Below are 19,779 nucleotides of genomic sequence, written 5' to 3'. Positions count from 1 at the left end.
ATGTTAAGGCTCAAATCCTGAAGGTCCCTTCTGGCAGATTAAAAGAAAAAAAAATTTCCCTAGACTAGAAAGAAAATAAACAATAACAGTAGTTAGTATACTTGGCTGGTTTAAAATGTTCTGCTAAAATGGCCGCATTCTGCGGTGCTGTTTAACCCTTTAAAAGGTAGTCTGCATTCTGAAGTACTTTCTCTCCTAATGGAGAAAAAAAAATTTTATCGTAAGGAAAGAGTTTTAGAACCTCACAGCTTATCATCGTAGCTGGTAGGATATTAGAAATCATCAGACAACTCCTTTATTTGACAGAAGAAAAAAAAAAGAAAGAAATGGATTAGGGTTTTTGTATAATTACTTAAAATAATGACATCTCATTTCTGCTATTTATACTATACAAAAGTATTTGCTTATATTACTTTAGCCAATTTCACATAAATGAAAAAAGCTCTAGCTCACTTTTTACTTTCAGTATAGGTTTTGAGCAGCAAATTAAAGTAGAATAATTTAGAATTTTCCATATGAAATGAAAGAAAACTACTATATATGAAAAACATGTATAAAAAAACACTCGGTTTAACCAAGTTTACTTGACCTATACAAAACATTGCCAGATTATCAACTATCCTTCTAAAAGGCACACTTGTGAGTAGGGTGACCAACTCACCACAGTCTGTCTGAGACCTTTCACGTTTGGGCCCTAAAAGCTCATGTCTCAGAAAACCCCGCAGTTATGGGCAAACAGGTACGCTTGGTTACCTGCTTGTGATGGTAACTTATTTTCCTTCCATTGTTTTACAGTATATTTAACAAAAACTTGTTTGTAAATTACTATGAGGAAAATTTTACCCTTACCTAAAAATATTAAAAGCGAAATAATTTCCTGATAATGGTTCATTTGTTTCTAATTGATAGAACCCATATTTGAAATCTATTTCTACAGCTGGAACAGGGGCTTTAGTAGGAGAGACTCTGCATATAGTTAACTCACATCATATTAAGTTTTTAATTTGTAGCTCTATCACTGGAAAAATTTTATTGCTGATAGTGAAGGAGAAACAAGCCTACTTTCCTGTTAACTGCTTTATCATTCCTTTACTAGCACTACCAGGACTTGGTTTTAAAGAAAACAATGTAGCTGTTTAGGAAAACTGGAGATGGGAAGACAGTAAGGTTAGAAGGAGCCCTCCCAGAACTTGGTTACAAACTATCATAAATTCTCAACACTTCTTAGAAGTGGTACCATGTAGTGCTTTGGCATCTCTAAGATTGACTGTCTTTTTTTTTTCTTTTTTTTAATAAACAGCACAGAATTTATTATATTGACTGAAGAAAAGGCATAGTTCTTACTTTCTGTGGGCAGACTAGTAAGTCAACTCTAAAAATATCACTTTAATAACTCCCCTTTTCTACTTCTATATTTTTGGCAGTTTACGTCTATACACAGCTTGACATCTAATAAGTTAAAGCTTGAGAAAATTAAAATTTTCTGTTGAAAATCTTTCTGTTAAGAAATAAATGCATGTAGATTAATAATTGTACTAACAGGCCCAATTCTTCATCACTTGCTGTTCCCATCATATTCTTTGCCACATGGCTTTGAAGTTCCCTTCTTTTTTTTTTTTTTTAACATCTTTATTGGAGTATAATTGCTTTACAATGGTGTGTTAGTTTCTGCTTTATAACAAAGTGAATCAGCTATACATATACATATATCCCCATATCTCCTCCCTCTTGCGTCTCCCTCCCACCCTCCCTATTCCACCCCTCTAGGTGGTCACAAACCACCTAGCTGATCTCCCTGTGCTATGCGGCTGCTTCCCACTAGCTATCTATTTTACGTTTGGTAGTGTACATATGTCCATGCCTCTCTCTCGCTTTGTCACAGCTTACCCTTCCCCCTTCCCATATCCTCAAGTCCATTCTCTAGTAGGTCTGTGTCTTTATTCCCGTCTTACCCCTAGGTTCTTCATGACTTTTTTTCTTTTTCCTTAGGTTCCATATATATGTTAGCATACGGTATTTTTTCTCTTTCTGACTTACTTCACTCTGTATGACAGACTCTAGGTCCATCCACCTCACTACAAATATCTCAATTTCGTTTCTTTTTATGGCTGAGTAATATTCTTTAACTAGGTGGGGTCTATGTCCTCATCCTTTGAAACTGGGATGTGCTTCAGCCAACACAGCAGGAATGACACACCCCAGCTCCAAGCCACGGCATAAGGATCATGTGCGTTTCCTCTTCCTCTGTCTTGATTCTCTACCTTTGTCACAGAAACTTCCCAGCACCAGCCTGCTAGAGACTGAGGAACACAGGCCCCGTGGCCATCTCAGTCCCAGCACACAGCCATCAAACTGCCAGAGGAGAGCTGAATGATCCCATCTGAGACCAAAGAACCACACAGCTGAGCCCAGCCTGAATCAGCAACTAACTCGTAGATTTATGATTTTTAAAATGAGTATTGTTTTAACCCATTTATCTTTGATGTGGTTTGTTATGCAGTATTATTGTGACGATAGATAATTGGTAGAAAATATAAAGAAAAGGGCCTCCATAACACCCTACTCCCATCGAAATACGCAGACTCTGTAAAAAAACTGCAAAAGGGTTTCGGCGTCAATATCTCCTCTAACAGCCATGTTAGGGTTTGAACGGCAACCTTTCTGAATCCCATACTCCAAGCCATTCTATGAAATAAATAAATAAAATTTAAAACTAAAAATTATTTTAAAAATCACATGCACCTGCAAAAATATAAAGACTGAACATCCTCTAGGAAATTTCCATTTCAATAGCATAAACATATATTGTGTTAGTAAAATGCAATAGTGAACCTCTAGATTTCAAAACTACAGGGAGACAGTTTGAAGAGGCATTTGGCATATTTTTGGACATTTTAGAATATGGCAATATGACTGCCACAGCTAGAGCTAATTAATCAATTAGTTAATCCACATCTTATTCCTAGAGCTCCATCTATGTCCAGCATGAACTTTCTGGAGATAATGACATATTTAAGCATGTGTACTGGAGACCTGCTACAAAAGGCATTGCTTCCATTCTTTAGGGGCTTTAATTTCTAACATTGCTAACTGTCAATTCTCTGTTCTGACTGTATTCTATATTAAGTATCCAATAAACAAAGATTTAGAACTTAAACTTTCCGATCTTTGTTATTACCTGAAGTTTGGCACATATTAAATGTTTATTAAGCTCGGTTGGGGCTTTGTGACCACCTAGAGGGGTGGGATAGGGAGGGAGGGAGAGAGGCTCAAGAGGGAGGAGCTGTGGGGATATATGTATACATATAGCTGATTCACTTTGTTGTACAGGAGAAACTAACACAACATTGCAAAGCACTTATACTCTAATAAAGATGTATAAAAAAACCCTAAATAAAATGACCTGCTTTAAAAAAAAGTAAGTTTAAAAAAATGTTTATTAAATGAATATAATAATTAATGGAAAAATCGAAAGAGATGATTAAATGCTCTATGGGAAGAGATAACTTACTGTATTTTAATAATTAGGACAATGATAATAATAAAACAGAAAAAATGTTAAAAATATAGTTCAGAAGGGAGATAAAAAATTTTCTATTTTAAAAAAGAATGGAGAAAAAAAAAAGAATGGAGAGAAACCTGACAATCTACAAAAGATGGATTCTCCTTGGGTACAAGAAGCAAGACTGTTTCTGTTACTGTAACTCCTTTGACATCATTCTTACCACATCTTATGGCCATTTCCACTGCACAGCTTCAAATTTTTAAAAATTATGTAAAACAGATATTCTATTGACCAACCATGGTCACTCCCATTCTTGAAACCTACCCTTAGAAAATAAACAGAAACGAAAGGGAATTGAATGTAGTAAGAAAGGAAAAAGTGGCAAGAAAAGACAATATTGAATGTCACAGACTACCATGAAATACAAGAAGCCTTATTTTTTGATGCCCAAGTTTGAAAATACTGCACTTAAATGGTAAAGAAATAAATGGTGAGCTGTCTAAAATGTTTAGCTGCAGAAGTTGCTAAATAATCCATCTTTGAGTAGCTGTCCACAGCTGAATAAACCTGCCTTAGTGCATGAACCCATTCTTAAGTTTTGCCCGGGTTCCTGGCTACGTGTTATTTCCCTCAGCCACCTTTCCCATCTCTTGCTCACCACGCTGTTTGGAAGTCTCTAAAGGAAGGGTGGAGTGAGTCCCATAACTCCTGCTCTCTTGCCATTTTTAGCTGCCTACAACCTTTCCTGGCTGCCACAGTTTATAGACTTGGGCTTGGTGGCCTTTCCAAATAACGAGCGTCTGGCTCATGAACCCTGAGGGGGACTCTTATTAAATGGAGATGTGTCCACTCCACCGTATGAAAGCAAAGAAGGGGCTTGAAATGTCAATGTGTGAAAAGTCAAGGTTAATGGAGTGCAAGATTTTTGCAAGAGAACGGCCACCCTGCAATGACTAATTAAACTGAGGTCCCGATGGCAAGCATCTGTAAAGATGCCAATTATAGATTCACATGTTTTTGCGTGACACTGTTTTCCTAGAAAGATAGGTAGGAATGATGGCTTGCTTTTAGCGTTAGACACCATTTCCTTCCGCCCGAGACCTGGCCCATGCCTGCCCTTGGCTACATATATGCGCACAATGGATGCTAACCTCATAATATACCCTGGGCAGAGAACAGACACCAAGCAAATCCAAATATCTGTGGCCAACCCAGAAAAAAAGAGTGGATCTCTGGTGAGTAATCAAATTTCCCACCTCTGTATTACCACACCCGGGCACAGTCAGCACAGGCTTGGCTGCCAACAATTTAATTAAAAGATACTTGCTGGATGTGCAGTGAATCCTGGTGAGTTCCTTCACCAGAGCTGCCTCCTAAGAGGAGGTGCCCGGACTGGTTCAAGGACACAAAAGATAAGAAGGAAAAGAAAACTCCTGAAAAGACACCACCAGGCTGAACAAGGGTGAAAGATTTAAGCTTATGAGGCACAGCGACAAGTTAGAATGAGCTGGACTCAAATTCTCCCACTTTGGAATTTAGAGAAGACAACGCCACCTTTTTTTCTCTCCTACTGAGGCTTGTATTTATATAGTGTCCTCAGTCTACTTTTCTGCTTAATAGTCCTGCACAGGCTGATTCTACAGATGATATTAAAGTAGTCTGTGTTCAAAACACATTAACAAACTCCACAGCGAACTGAATTAAGAAGGTTTCTTCACTCCAACACTTCTCAGTTCCTTTACTGCACTCTAGTGCACCGTGAATGGCTGGAAAGCGATGAGATACCGTAGATTTGCCGCACCCCCCCCCCCCCGCCGCCAATAGACATGGATACACATCAAGGGCTTTCAGAATTTAAATTTTTAGATTTTTAAAATTTTTGTCAATGTGCATTGAGTGTGGTACTAAATAATCAAGGCTTCTAAGAGGAGAAAGAACGAGAAGATGTGGCATTTGGGAGCATTAGTCTGGCAAGGGAATTAGGATATGGTGGAACAAAGTGATAGAGCCAGGCAATCAGTTCAATGTGCATTTTGTTTCTCACCATAATCCTTACAGAAGATTGAGAGGGAGGCATGGATATGACTCATTCAAGAGCAAACTTAGGAGGTTTGTGGAACTTTCCCTATGCTAGGAACCAAGAAAGAGGTCAAAGGTAATTCTGAGGTTTCAAGACTGGAGAAGAAATATATTAATAAAATTGGGGCAGGGGCACTGGAGAGAAACTCAGTTTTGTATTTGTGGAATTTACAGGAATGGGTGTCATTTGGAAGTATGTTGATAAAACAGAGAGTGAGCCTAGCAACAATAATCATAATTCTCAGAGATAAGATTTGCTCCAAAGGAAGAAATGTAAGGCTCTTGATGTCAATGATAGACTTATAGAGCTATACTGTATGATAAGAAAGCAGGTAATAAAAATAACAGCTGAGGGCTTCCCTGGTGGCGCAGTGGTTGAGAGTCCACCTGCCGATGCAGGGGACGCGGGTTCGTGCCCCGGTCATGGAAGATCCCACATGCCGTGGAGCAACTGGGCCCATGAGCCATGGCCGCTGAGTCTGTGCTCCGCAATGGGAGAGGCCACAACAGTGAGAGGCCCGCGTACCGCAAAAAAAATAAATAAATAAAATAAATAACAGCTGAAAAAATCTTGAAGGGATTAAGGGAAAAATATCTTAATGGGTATTGTGCCACCTAACTGAATCAGATACAGAGGTTAAGGGGAGCGTGTGTGTGTGTGAGAATAATTGCTGAAGAGCGAAAGGAAGTTTGGAAATGAACTGACTTTCATGGAAGTTAATTATAACAGTTTTGGTTAATATTAATGAGCACTTATTAAATCCAAGAAATATTTTATATAGATAAAACCAATTCATCATCAAAAGAATCTTATTATGTAGATCCCACCCTTCCCTTTACCAAACAATCTTAGTGAGGTATAATACACACAACATTTACCCGTTTCAAGTGTACAATTCAACAATCTTTAGCAAATTTACTGTGCTGGGCAACCATCACCACAACCTGTTTTAGAACATTTCCTCATCCCAGTCAAACCCTTCATATACATTTACAGTGAGCCACTGTTCCCATCCTCAGCTCTAAGCGACCAATAATCTACTTCCTTTCTTAGACATTATCTGCAGGTACCGTTTTATCTTCATTTTACATCTGAGAAAAATTTTACCTTATCTCTTTTCTAGTTCTAAATAAACTTGCCCCAATTGGTCTGCCATTTAACAAACAGGATGCCTTTGAAAATCATTAGTAAGCAACACCACCAAAGAAATAGCTGATGCTAGAACCATAATATCTCCAGTATGGGAGATGGGAGAAGTTTCTTGTAATAAGTTAGTGTTTTCCATGTTCAAAAAAAAAAAGCAAGCAAAGAACTAAAGTTATGTTTCAGCATAAGAAACAAGGTCTTACAAGAAACCTGGTACCAAGGAGAAAAAAATGATGTTTTACTCTGAGTGGAGTTTTCGAACACCACCAGCCTGGCTAGGTGAGTCTGCAGAAAACGGGATTTGGCATCCTCCGGGAGAAACCCTGATAGGTAATTGCATTGTGAAGACAGCCAGTGTGGTGGGCCAGGTATTTGAATTTGGCCCACAGTTGGAGAAGGGGGCAGGAATGGACCACATGGAAATTGGCACTCAGAGAAATTGCATCTGGAAGGCAAACTTTCCAGGCTGCTGACGGCTCAAAATGTCAAATTGTTTGAAAAAACAAACACTGTGACATAACAGATACATGCAATGAACTTTTCAAGATGTTCCCAACAGAACAGCATGCAGTAGTTGGCACAATGTACTTATTCCCCAACCCCCAAATACTGCCCCAATAACCAGAAAAAGAGGAAAAAGAAAAGGAAACTTTGAGACTTAAGTAAAGTTGTTGAAAAACCAACTCCACTGGCTGGATTTGCTCCCTGCTCTCCCATTCACACAGTAATAACTGGATATTCTCTGTGAAACTCAACCTTTTTTTGAGTGCCCCAGTCTTCTGCATCTGGTAAGTGTGCATTCCTAAATTCTGAAAAAAAAAGTCTAAATATTTTATATGCATTGAGATTAAACCTCACGAATGTTACAAAGATGGGGCTCAGACAAAAGTACAGAAATCTGTCCAAAAATACGTTATGAATGGAACATTCCTTCAATGAGCCGTTAATCATTGATAATTGAGCCTGTGAAGTAGCAACTGGACATTTGAGATAAAAAGAAAGTTGGTAAGAAGAATGAGATGGTAAATCTTCCAGGAATTTTAAAAATACAGTCTGATTACACAAAGTATAAAAGTGAACGCTTATTCTCTCAGAAGATATTTGCGGTTCACTGGAAGACTGCTTGGAGTTTCAATTGTGGTTTCTTTATTCTCACTCATGCTTAAAAAATGTGATGAGTGTAAGAAGCTTTACATCCATTTTCAAGGCCTAGTGTATATGAAGTCTCCCCAGCTCCTATCTGGCAAGTGTCCCTCCGGCTTCTGAAAATGTCCTTCATCATTCACCTCAGTGCCTGGTGTTCCATTATCTTTCCCAATCACCTGTGTTATCACTCGGGTATCAAGTCTATCGAGCATCCAAGTGTTTTTCCTTTTCACACCTTCTCACTTTTCTTCTGTGTTTACATAAATGATTGATAAAACTGAAGTCCTAGAAATACGAGCATGGATCCTTTAAAAATGTCATTTGTGTTAGGCATTTAAATTTTCCAATTTTCTCATTGATGTGAAGAAGGCAGACACCTAGACATAGTGAGAAACAAATGGCATCTCTCTGTGCTCCGTGTCTACCTTTCTCATGCTTTTTTTTTTTTTGGCATTTTAAAAATTATTAAGACTTTATCTTTTAGAGCTGTTTGAGGTAAACTGCAAGATCAAAGGGAAGGTGCAGAGATCCCCATATGCTTCCTACCCCCTCATATGCATGGCCTCCTCCACTATCACCTCCCACCAGAGTGGGACACAGGTCACAACGGATGAACCTACACTGACACATTATCATCACCCAAAGTCCATAGTTTACCTAGTCACTCTTAGTCTTGAATATTCTGTGTCTTTGGACAAAAGTTGAATGACTGGTACCCATCACTATGGCATCAGAGTGCTTTCACTGCCCTAAAAATCCACTGTACTCTGCCTGTTTACCACTCCTCTTCCCCCAGACCTTAATAACCACTGGTCTCTTTACTGTCTCCATAGCTTCGCCTTTTCCAGAGTGTCATATAACCGGGATCACACGGTCATTAGACTTTTTGGACGTTCGCTTAGTAAGAGGCATTTACGTCTCCTCCATGTCTGTTTATGGCTCATTTTTTTTCAGCAATGAGCAATATTCCATTATCTGGAAGGACTGCAGTTTATTTATCCATTCACCTGCTGAGGGACATCTTGATTGCTCCCAAGTTTTGGGGATTATGACTAAAGCTGCTATACACATCCTGGTGCAGGTTTTTTATGTAGACATAAGTTTTCAATTCGTTTTAGGTAAATACCAAGGAGCGCAATTGCTTGATCATACAGTAAGATTATGTTTAGTTTTATAAGAAACCACCAAAATGTCTTCCAACATAGCTGCACCATTTTTCATTCCCACCAGCAATGAATAAGTGTTCCCGTTGCTCTGTATCCTCCCCAGCATTTGGTGTGGTCAGCGTTCCTATCTTTTGTACAATAACATATGATGGCATGTACATCTGTTTGGTTAATAGAACTATCAAGAAAAATCAACTTGGGAAAACAGATAAAGCAAACAATCACACCTAGCAGTTAGTTCCTCCTTTTCATAAAGCAACTGTTTTTTTTTTTCAGTTTTAGGCTTTTTTCCTTTTCTTCATTTGTTTGTGTTAAATCACATAGATAAACATGATTATTTTAGAAAAAGTAATAGAAAGTACAGATAAACAATAGTAAAAATCACCCATAATTTCACATCTCAAGATAAAACAAAAACACTACGAACATTTTCGTTTACATCCCTTCAGAAACAAGCCTGCACACGTGCCTAAACACACAAGGCATCCATCAGCTCTTGCTGCATAACAAACTATCCCAAAACTTATGGACTAAAATAATAGCTATGTATTTAGCTTATATTTCCCTGAGTCAACAATTTGGGCTGGACTCATCAGGAAGATTCTTCTACTGCCAGTAGGTTAGGTGGCTCCATTTCTGGGGATTGTCTAGAGGTGACCGGGGCCTAAGTGTCACATTATCCAACCTTGTTCTAACGGCGGCAGTAGCAGGGTTCCTAGGAGAAGCAAGCAGGCAAGTCCCCATGCACAAGCTCTTTCTGAGCCCCTAATTGCGTCACATACGCCAATGGTGTATTGGCAAAGCAAGTCACTCGGCCAATCTGGAGTCCAGGGGTGGAGAAATAGACTCCACTATCTGATAGGAGGGTTTGGATAGGGGGCACACACAGCCACGTTTGCAGTCTTTCCTAATCCTGCCAGCCAGGGGGTGGAAGACTAGAAACATTTTGGTTCGTGTTTTATCAAAATCACACAAACCCACATTAAATTAAAATGTTGAACGTGGATAAAATAGATGACTAATGAGAACCTACTGTATAACACAGGGAACTCTACTCAATGCTCTGTGGTGACCTAAATGGGGAGGAAATCCAAAAACAAGGGAGATATAGGTATATGTATACCTGATTCACTTTGTTGTACAGTAGAAACTAATACAATAATGTAAAGCAACTATACTCCAATTAAAAAAAACTGTGAAAGCGTATCCTCATATCCACACGTATCGTTCTACCTCTTGTTTTAAAAAGCTGCAGCGTTGGCCTGTTTAGCTGAACCGTAATTTGTCTGACCTATCTCCTGCAATTCAACTTTCGAATATTTCCAGTTTTTCACTAAGCAGCTGTCATAAGCATCTTTGTGCATTCATCTTCATGCCTATCCATGATTATTTTATTATATTGCCCTGCAGCCAGCTTATTTACCTTTCCGAGGAAATGCACCCTTTGTTCATTAGAAGACGTGGAGAAAAGAGAGTGCAAAGGAGGAAAATAAAGCCCAGGCTAAACCCTTGATTGTTTATCACAACTTGTCACCACTACTAAAAAAACGAAAATGAAAACAAAAAAATGAATATAAAGATAACTATAAAATCATCATAGAACCCCACTTGTTTACAGAGAATAATGTGTACGTATATTCTCAACTTATCCACTTTCAGTGTATTTAATACACTGTTTCAAACAGTCAGAGCAGGACCATTTATTTTTCACTTCTGATGGCATCAGCCCGGGTGGCTGGGCCATTTCCTTTATGTTCTTTGTACTGTTGGCACAGAGGTGTTGGATGGTCAGCATATCCTGAATCAGCTGCCACAAATTCTTACTTGGTCTGGATAGGGTTCGCCTACCTTCGCTGCCTTTCCTGGTTAGGCTCCAGAACACAGAAGACATCAGTCCACTAAGTGCGCTTTCACCGGCAGTGATAATCTTGGTGTCCTGGCTCAGCTTCCTCACCTGCCTCTGGGCTTCCCTGAATTCACTAAGTACTTCTTCATCGCTTTCTTCCATTTCAAGAACAAGGGGAAAACTATAGCACTTGATGTGCACCTGTGTGTTGTGGGTACCCAACAAGCCAAACAAGAGAAGAAATAAAATAAACACCTTATTATAGGCAAGCTGGACCAGGTCCCAGAAAATGTCTAAAAGCTTTTGTCTGCAGAAAACCAAACTCTCAGGGCTGATAACGGTGACTGGATGTCAAAGGTATAAGAAGAAATAAAGTTCTTTAAAAACAAACTGCAAACACCATAAAATCATATTGTTTTCAACTTCCCTATTTAGTGGCTTTGTTATGTGTGTACATCACAGCAGACATCTAAGCCAACGGAAGACAAGAGTCTTCTAAGCTTGTCTTGTGTTTATACATGACTTCCGGAATTAAGGTTGCACACATGAGTTTTTTATTCACCCAGCATAATAGATCTGGTAAGTCTGAGAAATAGAAGAGTAAAGGGTTTGAAAGTATGCTTCATTTAGCTGTTTTTCTTCCTTTTATGATAGTTGCATTTTCAGAAAAAAAAAATCAATTCTTTTCATCATGTGTTTTTGACTTTCCATGGCTATTTTCAAGCTCTTAATTCCTAGTTCATTTATTTGTTTGTTTCTGTGTTATTTTTTTACTAGAGACATATGGCAAGACAGTACTATGTCGCAGAATTAAACTTGCTTTCTTTGTAATAAAGGGTTCCTATATGGAAATATTACAGCTAAACTAGGATGGAAGGCCTAAAATCCATTTGTGACCTAGGGTTATGAGATTACAAAGACCATCATGATTTATTTTAATCTGAATAGATTACAGGATGGAAATCATAAAATCATTACACAGTTTAGTTATCATTTCTTACTCAAAATGATTATAAAGATTAAAAAACAAATTTACTATCTGAATTTTCATTTACCAGTTACTCAAAACCTTGTCCAGAATAAAATGAAAAGTAGCAAAGTCTCTGGTTGGGCCCCTAATTATTAGTACTTCGCATCTACAGGATCTCATTTTCTCCAAGGAAACAAGAAATGCTTCCATTCATAGAGAAAGACCAGTTTCATTTTAAGCATGACTATTGATGTCCATGGCAAGTCTGCTGACTGAAAAGAAAGTGTTTATTGATTCAACCTTTCCATAACCCTCTACTAAAGTAAACACGTCTGAGACAACTAAGCAAAACATCAGATTTCACTCAACTACCATGTGGCCCTCTTTGCTTAAAGAACTTGGTGTGGGTCACGAGTCCAGCCAAGGTCCCAGCAGTACAAAGGAGCTACATTTTGTTTGGTACGTTAATCCTTCCTACCATCAGTTTTCCTGCCCATCACCAAGAACACCTTTTCCGGAGTCCTCCCTCATGGCTTCCTCTATCTTCAGTTAATTGCTGGTGGCTAAAAGTTTAGTATCATCCTCACTATAATAAATACTCTTGTAGTAAGTGTCATTTTCATCTCATTATAAATTGGTATAAACATCGTCTCTTAGGAGCTGGGGGGGAGTAAATCTGCACAGTTTCATCATCTTTGGGAAACTTCACCTTGTTGATAATGGTGTAATCGTGCATCATTCATGACTTGCCGGTCTGATTCAAACAAGAGTTTTATATTTCTGGTGCCCCAAATCCCCAACTCAACACCATCTCAATCTTTGCTGAACTTCAGATTTTACACAACACGTAGAAATTAGTGAAATAGCTTCACGTTCTGTGACATGCCTTTCATAGTATATTCATCATCACTAAGGCAAAAATCGTTAAAGATATGCACATTTGAGAAATAATACTGTATTTGCATTTACACTTCATTTATTCAGTCATCAAATATTATTGTTCATCTACTATGTCTGAAGCACCATACCAGGTGCTAAAAAACACAATGATAAATAAAACATATTCTCTGAAACTCATGGTGCTAGCTCCCCAGGAGAAAAATGTAAAGATGGTATTGTGTTGGTTACATACGAAAACAGTAATCAGAAAAAAATGGATACGTTTTCTGATGCATATGTGTTTTGTTAAAGAAAGACATTGTTTTGAGTTTTTCCTTCTGACAGTGATTTTTAGTTTCCACTGCTGCCTAAAGCAACTCTTGGATACAACTGTAAGATTACGCCATCCTTATGGAGTATGTTTTTTTTTTTCCTCTTCTATCGCAGTAAAGCCATGTATTCAATTAAAGCTATATAAAACTACAAAGATACACATCTTAAAGAAAATCTTAGGATATACCCTTTTGTATGTCACTTAAGATTATACCCTTTGAGGAGCCAGAGTCCATTTATCACATTCTGCTTCTCAGGATAGTATTATAATAAATACTCTGAATGAGATTTAAGAAACTTGGGTCAAAAATAACATCTTAGAGCATGACTTAAATATCTGGGTATAAAAGTATAAGTTGGCAACAGGATGGTGAAATGCTGCAATTTTAATTTCATCCTCATTTTTCAGTCACATGTAACTGAAAGTATCAGTCAGTGGTCAGTGGTAGAGCAGCTGTCCCACTAGCCTACATGCTTCTCATGTAGAATCCGATAAAGATGCCCAGACCCTGAAACCACTGGGGAAAACGCGGTATGTAGTTTGGAGACATGCATCAAATCTCCACTTTAAGGGGAAGGCAGATAATGTTTTATTCTTTTTGTTTTATTCTAAATAAGGTAGGTTCTTCTTTGAGTCTGCCCTAAGTGAAGTCTAAAAGAGTTAGGGTGTGCAAGGAAAATGGCCTGTAAGTAGCAAGAAGATTTACATAGTTTCAATATTTTGTAAACCTCTTCAGGAACTTTTTCAAGAGACTATGAAAAATATGGTTAACAAAATCAGGCTGGTGGGTTCTGATAAATGTTTTAGCCAGTTTTATTGCTTCCCTAGTACCACATTCAGAGGGTTTTCTCCCAAAGGTCCGGCTCACTAGAAAGCAAATCATGGTGTCTTGTCCCCTCACCACCATCACACTGTGAGTGAATCATTATTGAACTTTCAACCCCAAATGGTCCAGACCAACAACCAAACTATCAACAATGGTATTTAAGGATATACATTCTGAAATGTATCTGCCTAGGTTAGAACTCCAATACTACCTCTAGTTAAGAGGTCAAGTTACTCAGTTTCCATGTCTGGATGTCCTAATCTGTAAAGTTCCATGATAACAGAACCGATGGGTTGTTGTTGGGATTAAATGAGGGAATATACTTAAAGTTTAGAAGAGAGAATGAAATATGCTACCAAACACTAATTACTGCTCTTGGAGTTGAGTTCTGTTGGCATACGAACTGAGATGATACAGAGGGATTAGGGTGACACTCTCTGCCACGTGTGAGGGGGAGAGAAAAGAAGAGACACAGAGACAGGCGACCACAGAGACAGAAAGTAGACCCCCAGAGAGCTGAAGAGAAGAGATTATATCAGCTAAGAAGGAAACAGATGCCACACTCAAATATAGATAATTTGAAGAGGATTTAATTAACAGGGCTTGATAACACTCCTAGGCTTAGAGGGTGGGGAGAGAGAGTCATTACTTGAACTGGAAATGAGGGATTCCAGTAACTTCTCACATGGGTCTGCCCTTTCCAGGAAGATGTGGCCTTTGGTTGAGAGAGATGTAGTCAAGTGAGACACACCTACGGAAGGGTGCCAAACACCCCAATCTCATCCTCCTCGTCTCTAATCTCCTACAAAGACTCCCCATTGGCTGATTCCCATCAGACCCCAGAGGGCATTAAAACCATGTGATGACACCCATACAGATCATCTCCAGGGACAGAAAGCTGGATGGGGAAGGGTGGAGGGTAGGAGCTACACAAAGAGGTCCTGCACAGAGACCATCTGTGCCCACCGGAGGGACATCTACTATGCCTGAGGCCTCTTCCAGTGCCGACGCTTCCATCCTTCCAACACATTTCCCTTTTAGCCTAAGCTATAACAAGGGATCTTCTATTATTTGTAACAAAAGCAACTTTGGCTTGAGCAGTAGAGTCTGGCAACTTCAAGAAAAGAGTAGCAAGTCTCTGGGTATAAAAGCGGAGGAGCAGGTTGGCACTGTCCCATATTCACTGGTGATTCTTTCTCATGAAGCAACGTCAGGGCCACACATGCATTTTTATCTGTCACTGAACACAATTGCTGGGCTTTGCTCTTTGCTTCTCTATATAATACACCGGAGAGGAAGACTGCATACATTTTGGGTCTTTCTTTATGAATAAAGAAGGCACCTTGCCGTATGTTCCACTTTAATCCCTGCATCATACCATTCTGTGAAGACTGTCTCCATTTTTGAAATCTAGGGTTAACATTTTTAGCGCTGATAACATATTTTTGAGCTAGGGAGACTATTTGGACTTCTCAGACCCAAGTCCAGAGGAGTCGGAGAAATTTTAGCAAGAGGTGCAACATGGTAAAAGGTAAACTCTGAAATGGTATAAGCAGGTTTAAAAGTGATTGATAAGGTTCAATAAGGCTGTGAAAATAAATGGGCAGGGGGCAACACTAGGATCTGTGATTACAGAATAAGGGGGACTGAAGGCAGAGAATCACTTAGAAATAATGAAAACACAGATAAGAGCAAGTGTCAGTCTATTAATGAAACAGAATCCCTAGTCAGACATTTACTGAGACTGAAGGGAAATAAGATGCAGAATAAAGATGCAGAAAGAGCTGATTAGGCAGGCTCATGGCAGGCTTGGATGTTATACACAAGTTACTTTTCTTTGCAAAGCCTATGGCCAGCCTGGAATTGGCACACATGAGGAAGAAGTTTAGAACAGTGGTCCACAACATTTCTGGCACCAGGGATCGGTTTCGTGGAAGACAATTTTTCCATGGATGGGGGATGGTTCAGGTGGTAATAGGAGGGATGGTTCAGGCAGTAATGGGAGCGATGGGGAGTGGCAGATGAAGCTTCGCTGGCTCACCCGCCGCTCACCTCCCGCTGTGTGGCCCAGTTCCTAACAGGCCTCAGGCCAGTACTGGTCCGCAGCCTGCGGGTTGGGGACCCCTGGCTTAAAATAGCCTCCCAGTGGATTTCCGTGCACAGGACTCTTCCATGGCCGTCCAGTGCAAGAACATGGACAAGAAGTAAATTTAGGTCAGTCTGCTCTGAATTTAGGGACTTCTTTTGAGGTTCTAAATTAGGCCTCAGTTTAATGGAGAACTGCTATGAGTTCTCTGCTTGGGAAGATGGAAATTCAACAACTGCATAACCGTATGTCTGTGCACTCATACTGGTGTTTAGCTCTTCAAGGAAAATCCTATTTCCTCCATTTCCAGATTCTTTGCGGGTCCTCATTGTGCCTACCAAATACTACTGCCGATGTAAGGGTTTCAAGGCAAAAAGATTGTCATTACCTCGAGACCCAAATTTTCCATTTAATCTTCATCACACACTCAGAGAGGTTTGTGTTGTCTCCTTCAGTCAGTTGTTCCCAACTGAGAGCAGTACGGTCCCATGAGGGACATCTGGCCATGTCCAGAGAGAACTGTAATTGTCATAGTCTGGTGTCAGGGGTGAGAGGGTGGAGTGTGTGTGTGTGGTGGGGGGGGAGTGAGGGGGACGGGCTATTGCCATCCAGTGGTGAGAGGCCACGGTTGCTGCTAAACACTGTATAGTCATCTCCCACCACACAGAATGATCTGGCCCCCAAGTTCAATAATGCCGAGGCTGAGAAACCCTGCCTTAGACGTTCTCTCAGTTTGATAATTATACGTACGACGTCCCTGCTTAAATAGCTCAATATAAATGTACTACTGGCTTAAGGACAGTGATAGACTTTCTTCAACTTTCTATGTTTCTTAAGCCTTCAGTGGTTTTCTTTTTGTTTGTTGAACTTGCCTTAAATGGTTATAAAGATTTTATCAATATCAGGGATGCCAGTTTTTTCCTTCTATGATGAGGTAGTCAGGTGATGCTGAAAAACCCGTGTCCATATAAATTAAGAATGTTTTCAGAAAGAAAAAGAAATGTGCCCTGTAATTGAATGGATGATACTGAAACACGTAGAGGAGAATGTCTTTTATTTCTAAGCATCAATATCTTCAAATAAAGAATCAGATAAGTTCCCCTCTCTATAGAGATCTGGGTGAAAGCAGGTGTATTATACTGTGTTTCAAGTGATGCAGAATGGGGACGGGGAGAAGTCATTATTTTTGCCTTATTACAGATTAAAGTCGTCCACAGCTTTCACAGTACACGGATCACAATTCAAAACACCAGTTAGGGATATCCATTACCCAATACCAACAACCAAGCCATGAGAACTATGGCCTTAAACGCTCCGCTTTCATTTCAGGTCTCTAGACAAACTGGAAATGACCAGACTACCGGCATCTAAGAAGTTCATGCGATTAAAGATGCTGTCGCAATCTCCAGTTAGCTGACTTCTCTCCGCGTTCCCTGCTACCTAAGTACCGCTCTCAGGTCTTACTTTCCAGCTTTGAAGTTACCTGGGCTCCTCTCTGGACTTCTCCAGATTTCCGTCACCTCTGTTCAGTTTCCGAGCCCGGAAAGAACGGAAGCACAACAAAGCCAGCACAGTAAAAGTCTAACTAGTACATTAGGGAAGGCTGAGTTTAAGACTTCTCCCTGATCTGTTGCCAAGAAGCTCGCCTAAGCTTCATAAAGACACACACAGAGTTACATTAATATATTCACAGAACACACACACACACACACATATCCTGGTTTTTTCACGTTGAAGTTTTCTTGGGGGAGAACCATACTTGACTAATTATACTCCACGCCACATCTCCCGCAACAAAAATTTCCAAAGAAAACAGTTGAAATCTTACCATGGCTGGTGTCTGGATGAAGCCGCCTTGAGGATCATGGAATAAGCAGCTCCCTCTGTGGGGGGGGGAAAGAAAGTGATTATGTCGTAGGCAAGGCCTTTAGATTGAGAGAGAATTAACTCAGCTTATAATAAATCACTGTTGACATCCTTGCTAAAGACTTCGTGCTCTCCCAAGCCAGGGGGAATTTTTAGCTGGCCTCAAGAAGGAAACTCCACAAATGTTGGCTATTATTTGCATGTGCAGGCTTCACAGGGGAGATCCTGAAGGGTTTTCCCTACACGGTCTGAGCGAACTCCACAGAGAATAGCTACCCTACTAAGACAAACAAAGATTGATTAATAACTTTTTATCATATTTTACAATTGAGACTTTGGAAAATATGTAACAGCAGGAGGCCCTGTCTTCACCTCACTTGTTTTTAACTTACAGCTTGGTCTTTCACTGAAGGAAAAGAAAATCTAAGTAAAAAGACTGAGGACAGCAATCCTTCCTTCAGTGGTTTGAAGAAGAAAAGATTTTTCTTTTTCTTTGTACTTTGCAAGTAAATATTACTGGTCAACCAACTCTTATGAAGTTGCATAGACTTTACAGCATATGACGTGCTGTTTTATGTATTGTCTCATTCGCTCCCTGCAAAGCCCCTGAAGAAATGAAGGCGCTTTCCATAATTCGTTCAGGTAAAGGGACTTTTTAGTCTCAGAGGCGAAGTGACTCAGGGACATGTGGGTGAGAGAAGGGAGAAGAACTTCACGGGGACTGCAGCCCGGGGTCCATTCTCTATTACAAAGAAATACTTCATAAAGAGGATGTGTTTTTTAGTTAATAGGATCAAATTTTACATTAATGATATTTATTGGAAACATAAAGAAGTCTCAAAGGGCAATTAAGTCTCCAGTAGAGTATTTTTTTCTCCCATGTCTGTTATATCAACCTTTGTACAACTATACAAAGTGATTCAGTGAAAACTGGATTTATAAGGATTAATCTCTGTACTCCCCTAAGAGTTTTAGCATATTTCTGGATGAAACTAGCACATTTTAGTGGGGTTTTTTTTGGGGGGGTGGGGATCGATTCAGAATTCTGTGTAAGTTAAATGTACATGAACAAGATTTGAATGATGGTTCCAAATTAGTAAAATTTACTTTAATTAACAGGCTACTCCAGAGAAGGGCTTGCCCCTCCTGATACAATCTCCATTTGGGTCCACTCTGTTTAGTGCTCTGAGAGGCTGACCCATAAGTGTTCCAACAATGACACCCTTGCCCTTCGACTTGCATTTGGGTTCAAGCAATGGGAGGCCCTGGCAAGAGACTGGAAAGAAGGAAGTGAGGTTGAACTATTTATTCCCCTGGCTCCCTCCTTGCTGGCAACGCTCAGCTGGTCACTACTCTCATCTGAAGGGTCTCTCCAGAGAGCTGCTCTCTCTTGGTTCCAGGAATGACTCCTTTCTCTCACTCCATCTCCCCAGTGGAACTCCCCAATGGAACTGCCCTTCCCCTGACAGTTTCCCTAAAGTCTGCCCACATCGGTGTAATCAGTTCTACTGCAGAACTTTCCTCAGATCACCCAGATTGGATGAGATTCAAACAGGGCCCTGGCAGGAAAGGGCAGGTACATTCAGACTGGGTTTCCATCTTTTTGGTAGATCTCAAAACTATGAGTCCGGGACTCTACATGTATCTGAGATGTTGATGGAATCAGTCTACTGAGATGAACTTTAGTTGTTCAAGGTACATCCGCTGTGTTGGTATTATTGCCCAAATGATAAAGAAACAAATAAACAATGTGATCCTGTTCAATAGAGATTTCTGGGGGGTGGGGTGGGGGGGAGAAGATTGATTCAGAATTAAGTATAAATTAAATGTATATAAATAAGGTTTGAGTGATGTTTTCCACTTAGTAAAATTTACTTTAATTCACTGAGTACTCCAGAGAATAACAAAGAAATACCAGAATGATTAGTG

General features: G+C 39.7%; 1 long non-coding RNA gene across 1 annotated transcript in view; it reads right to left on the bottom strand.

The window, feature by feature from the left end:
• LOC141277406 (uncharacterized) overlaps positions 1-19,779 on the bottom strand; it is an 82,414-nt gene that overhangs the window by 49,250 nt on the left and 13,385 nt on the right. Inside the window, exon 2 of the long non-coding RNA XR_012328770.1 lies at positions 17,813-17,867. This is a non-coding gene — a long non-coding RNA (uncharacterized lncRNA). The remainder of the gene's footprint in view (positions 1-17,812; positions 17,868-19,779) is intronic.

This window comes from Tursiops truncatus, chromosome 20 (genome assembly GCF_011762595.2).
Source record: "Tursiops truncatus isolate mTurTru1 chromosome 20, mTurTru1.mat.Y, whole genome shotgun sequence".
Lineage (NCBI taxonomy): Eukaryota > Metazoa > Chordata > Mammalia > Artiodactyla > Delphinidae > Tursiops > Tursiops truncatus.
Note: the sequence above shows the minus strand (reverse complement) of the source record. Positions and strands in the feature narration are given on the sequence as shown.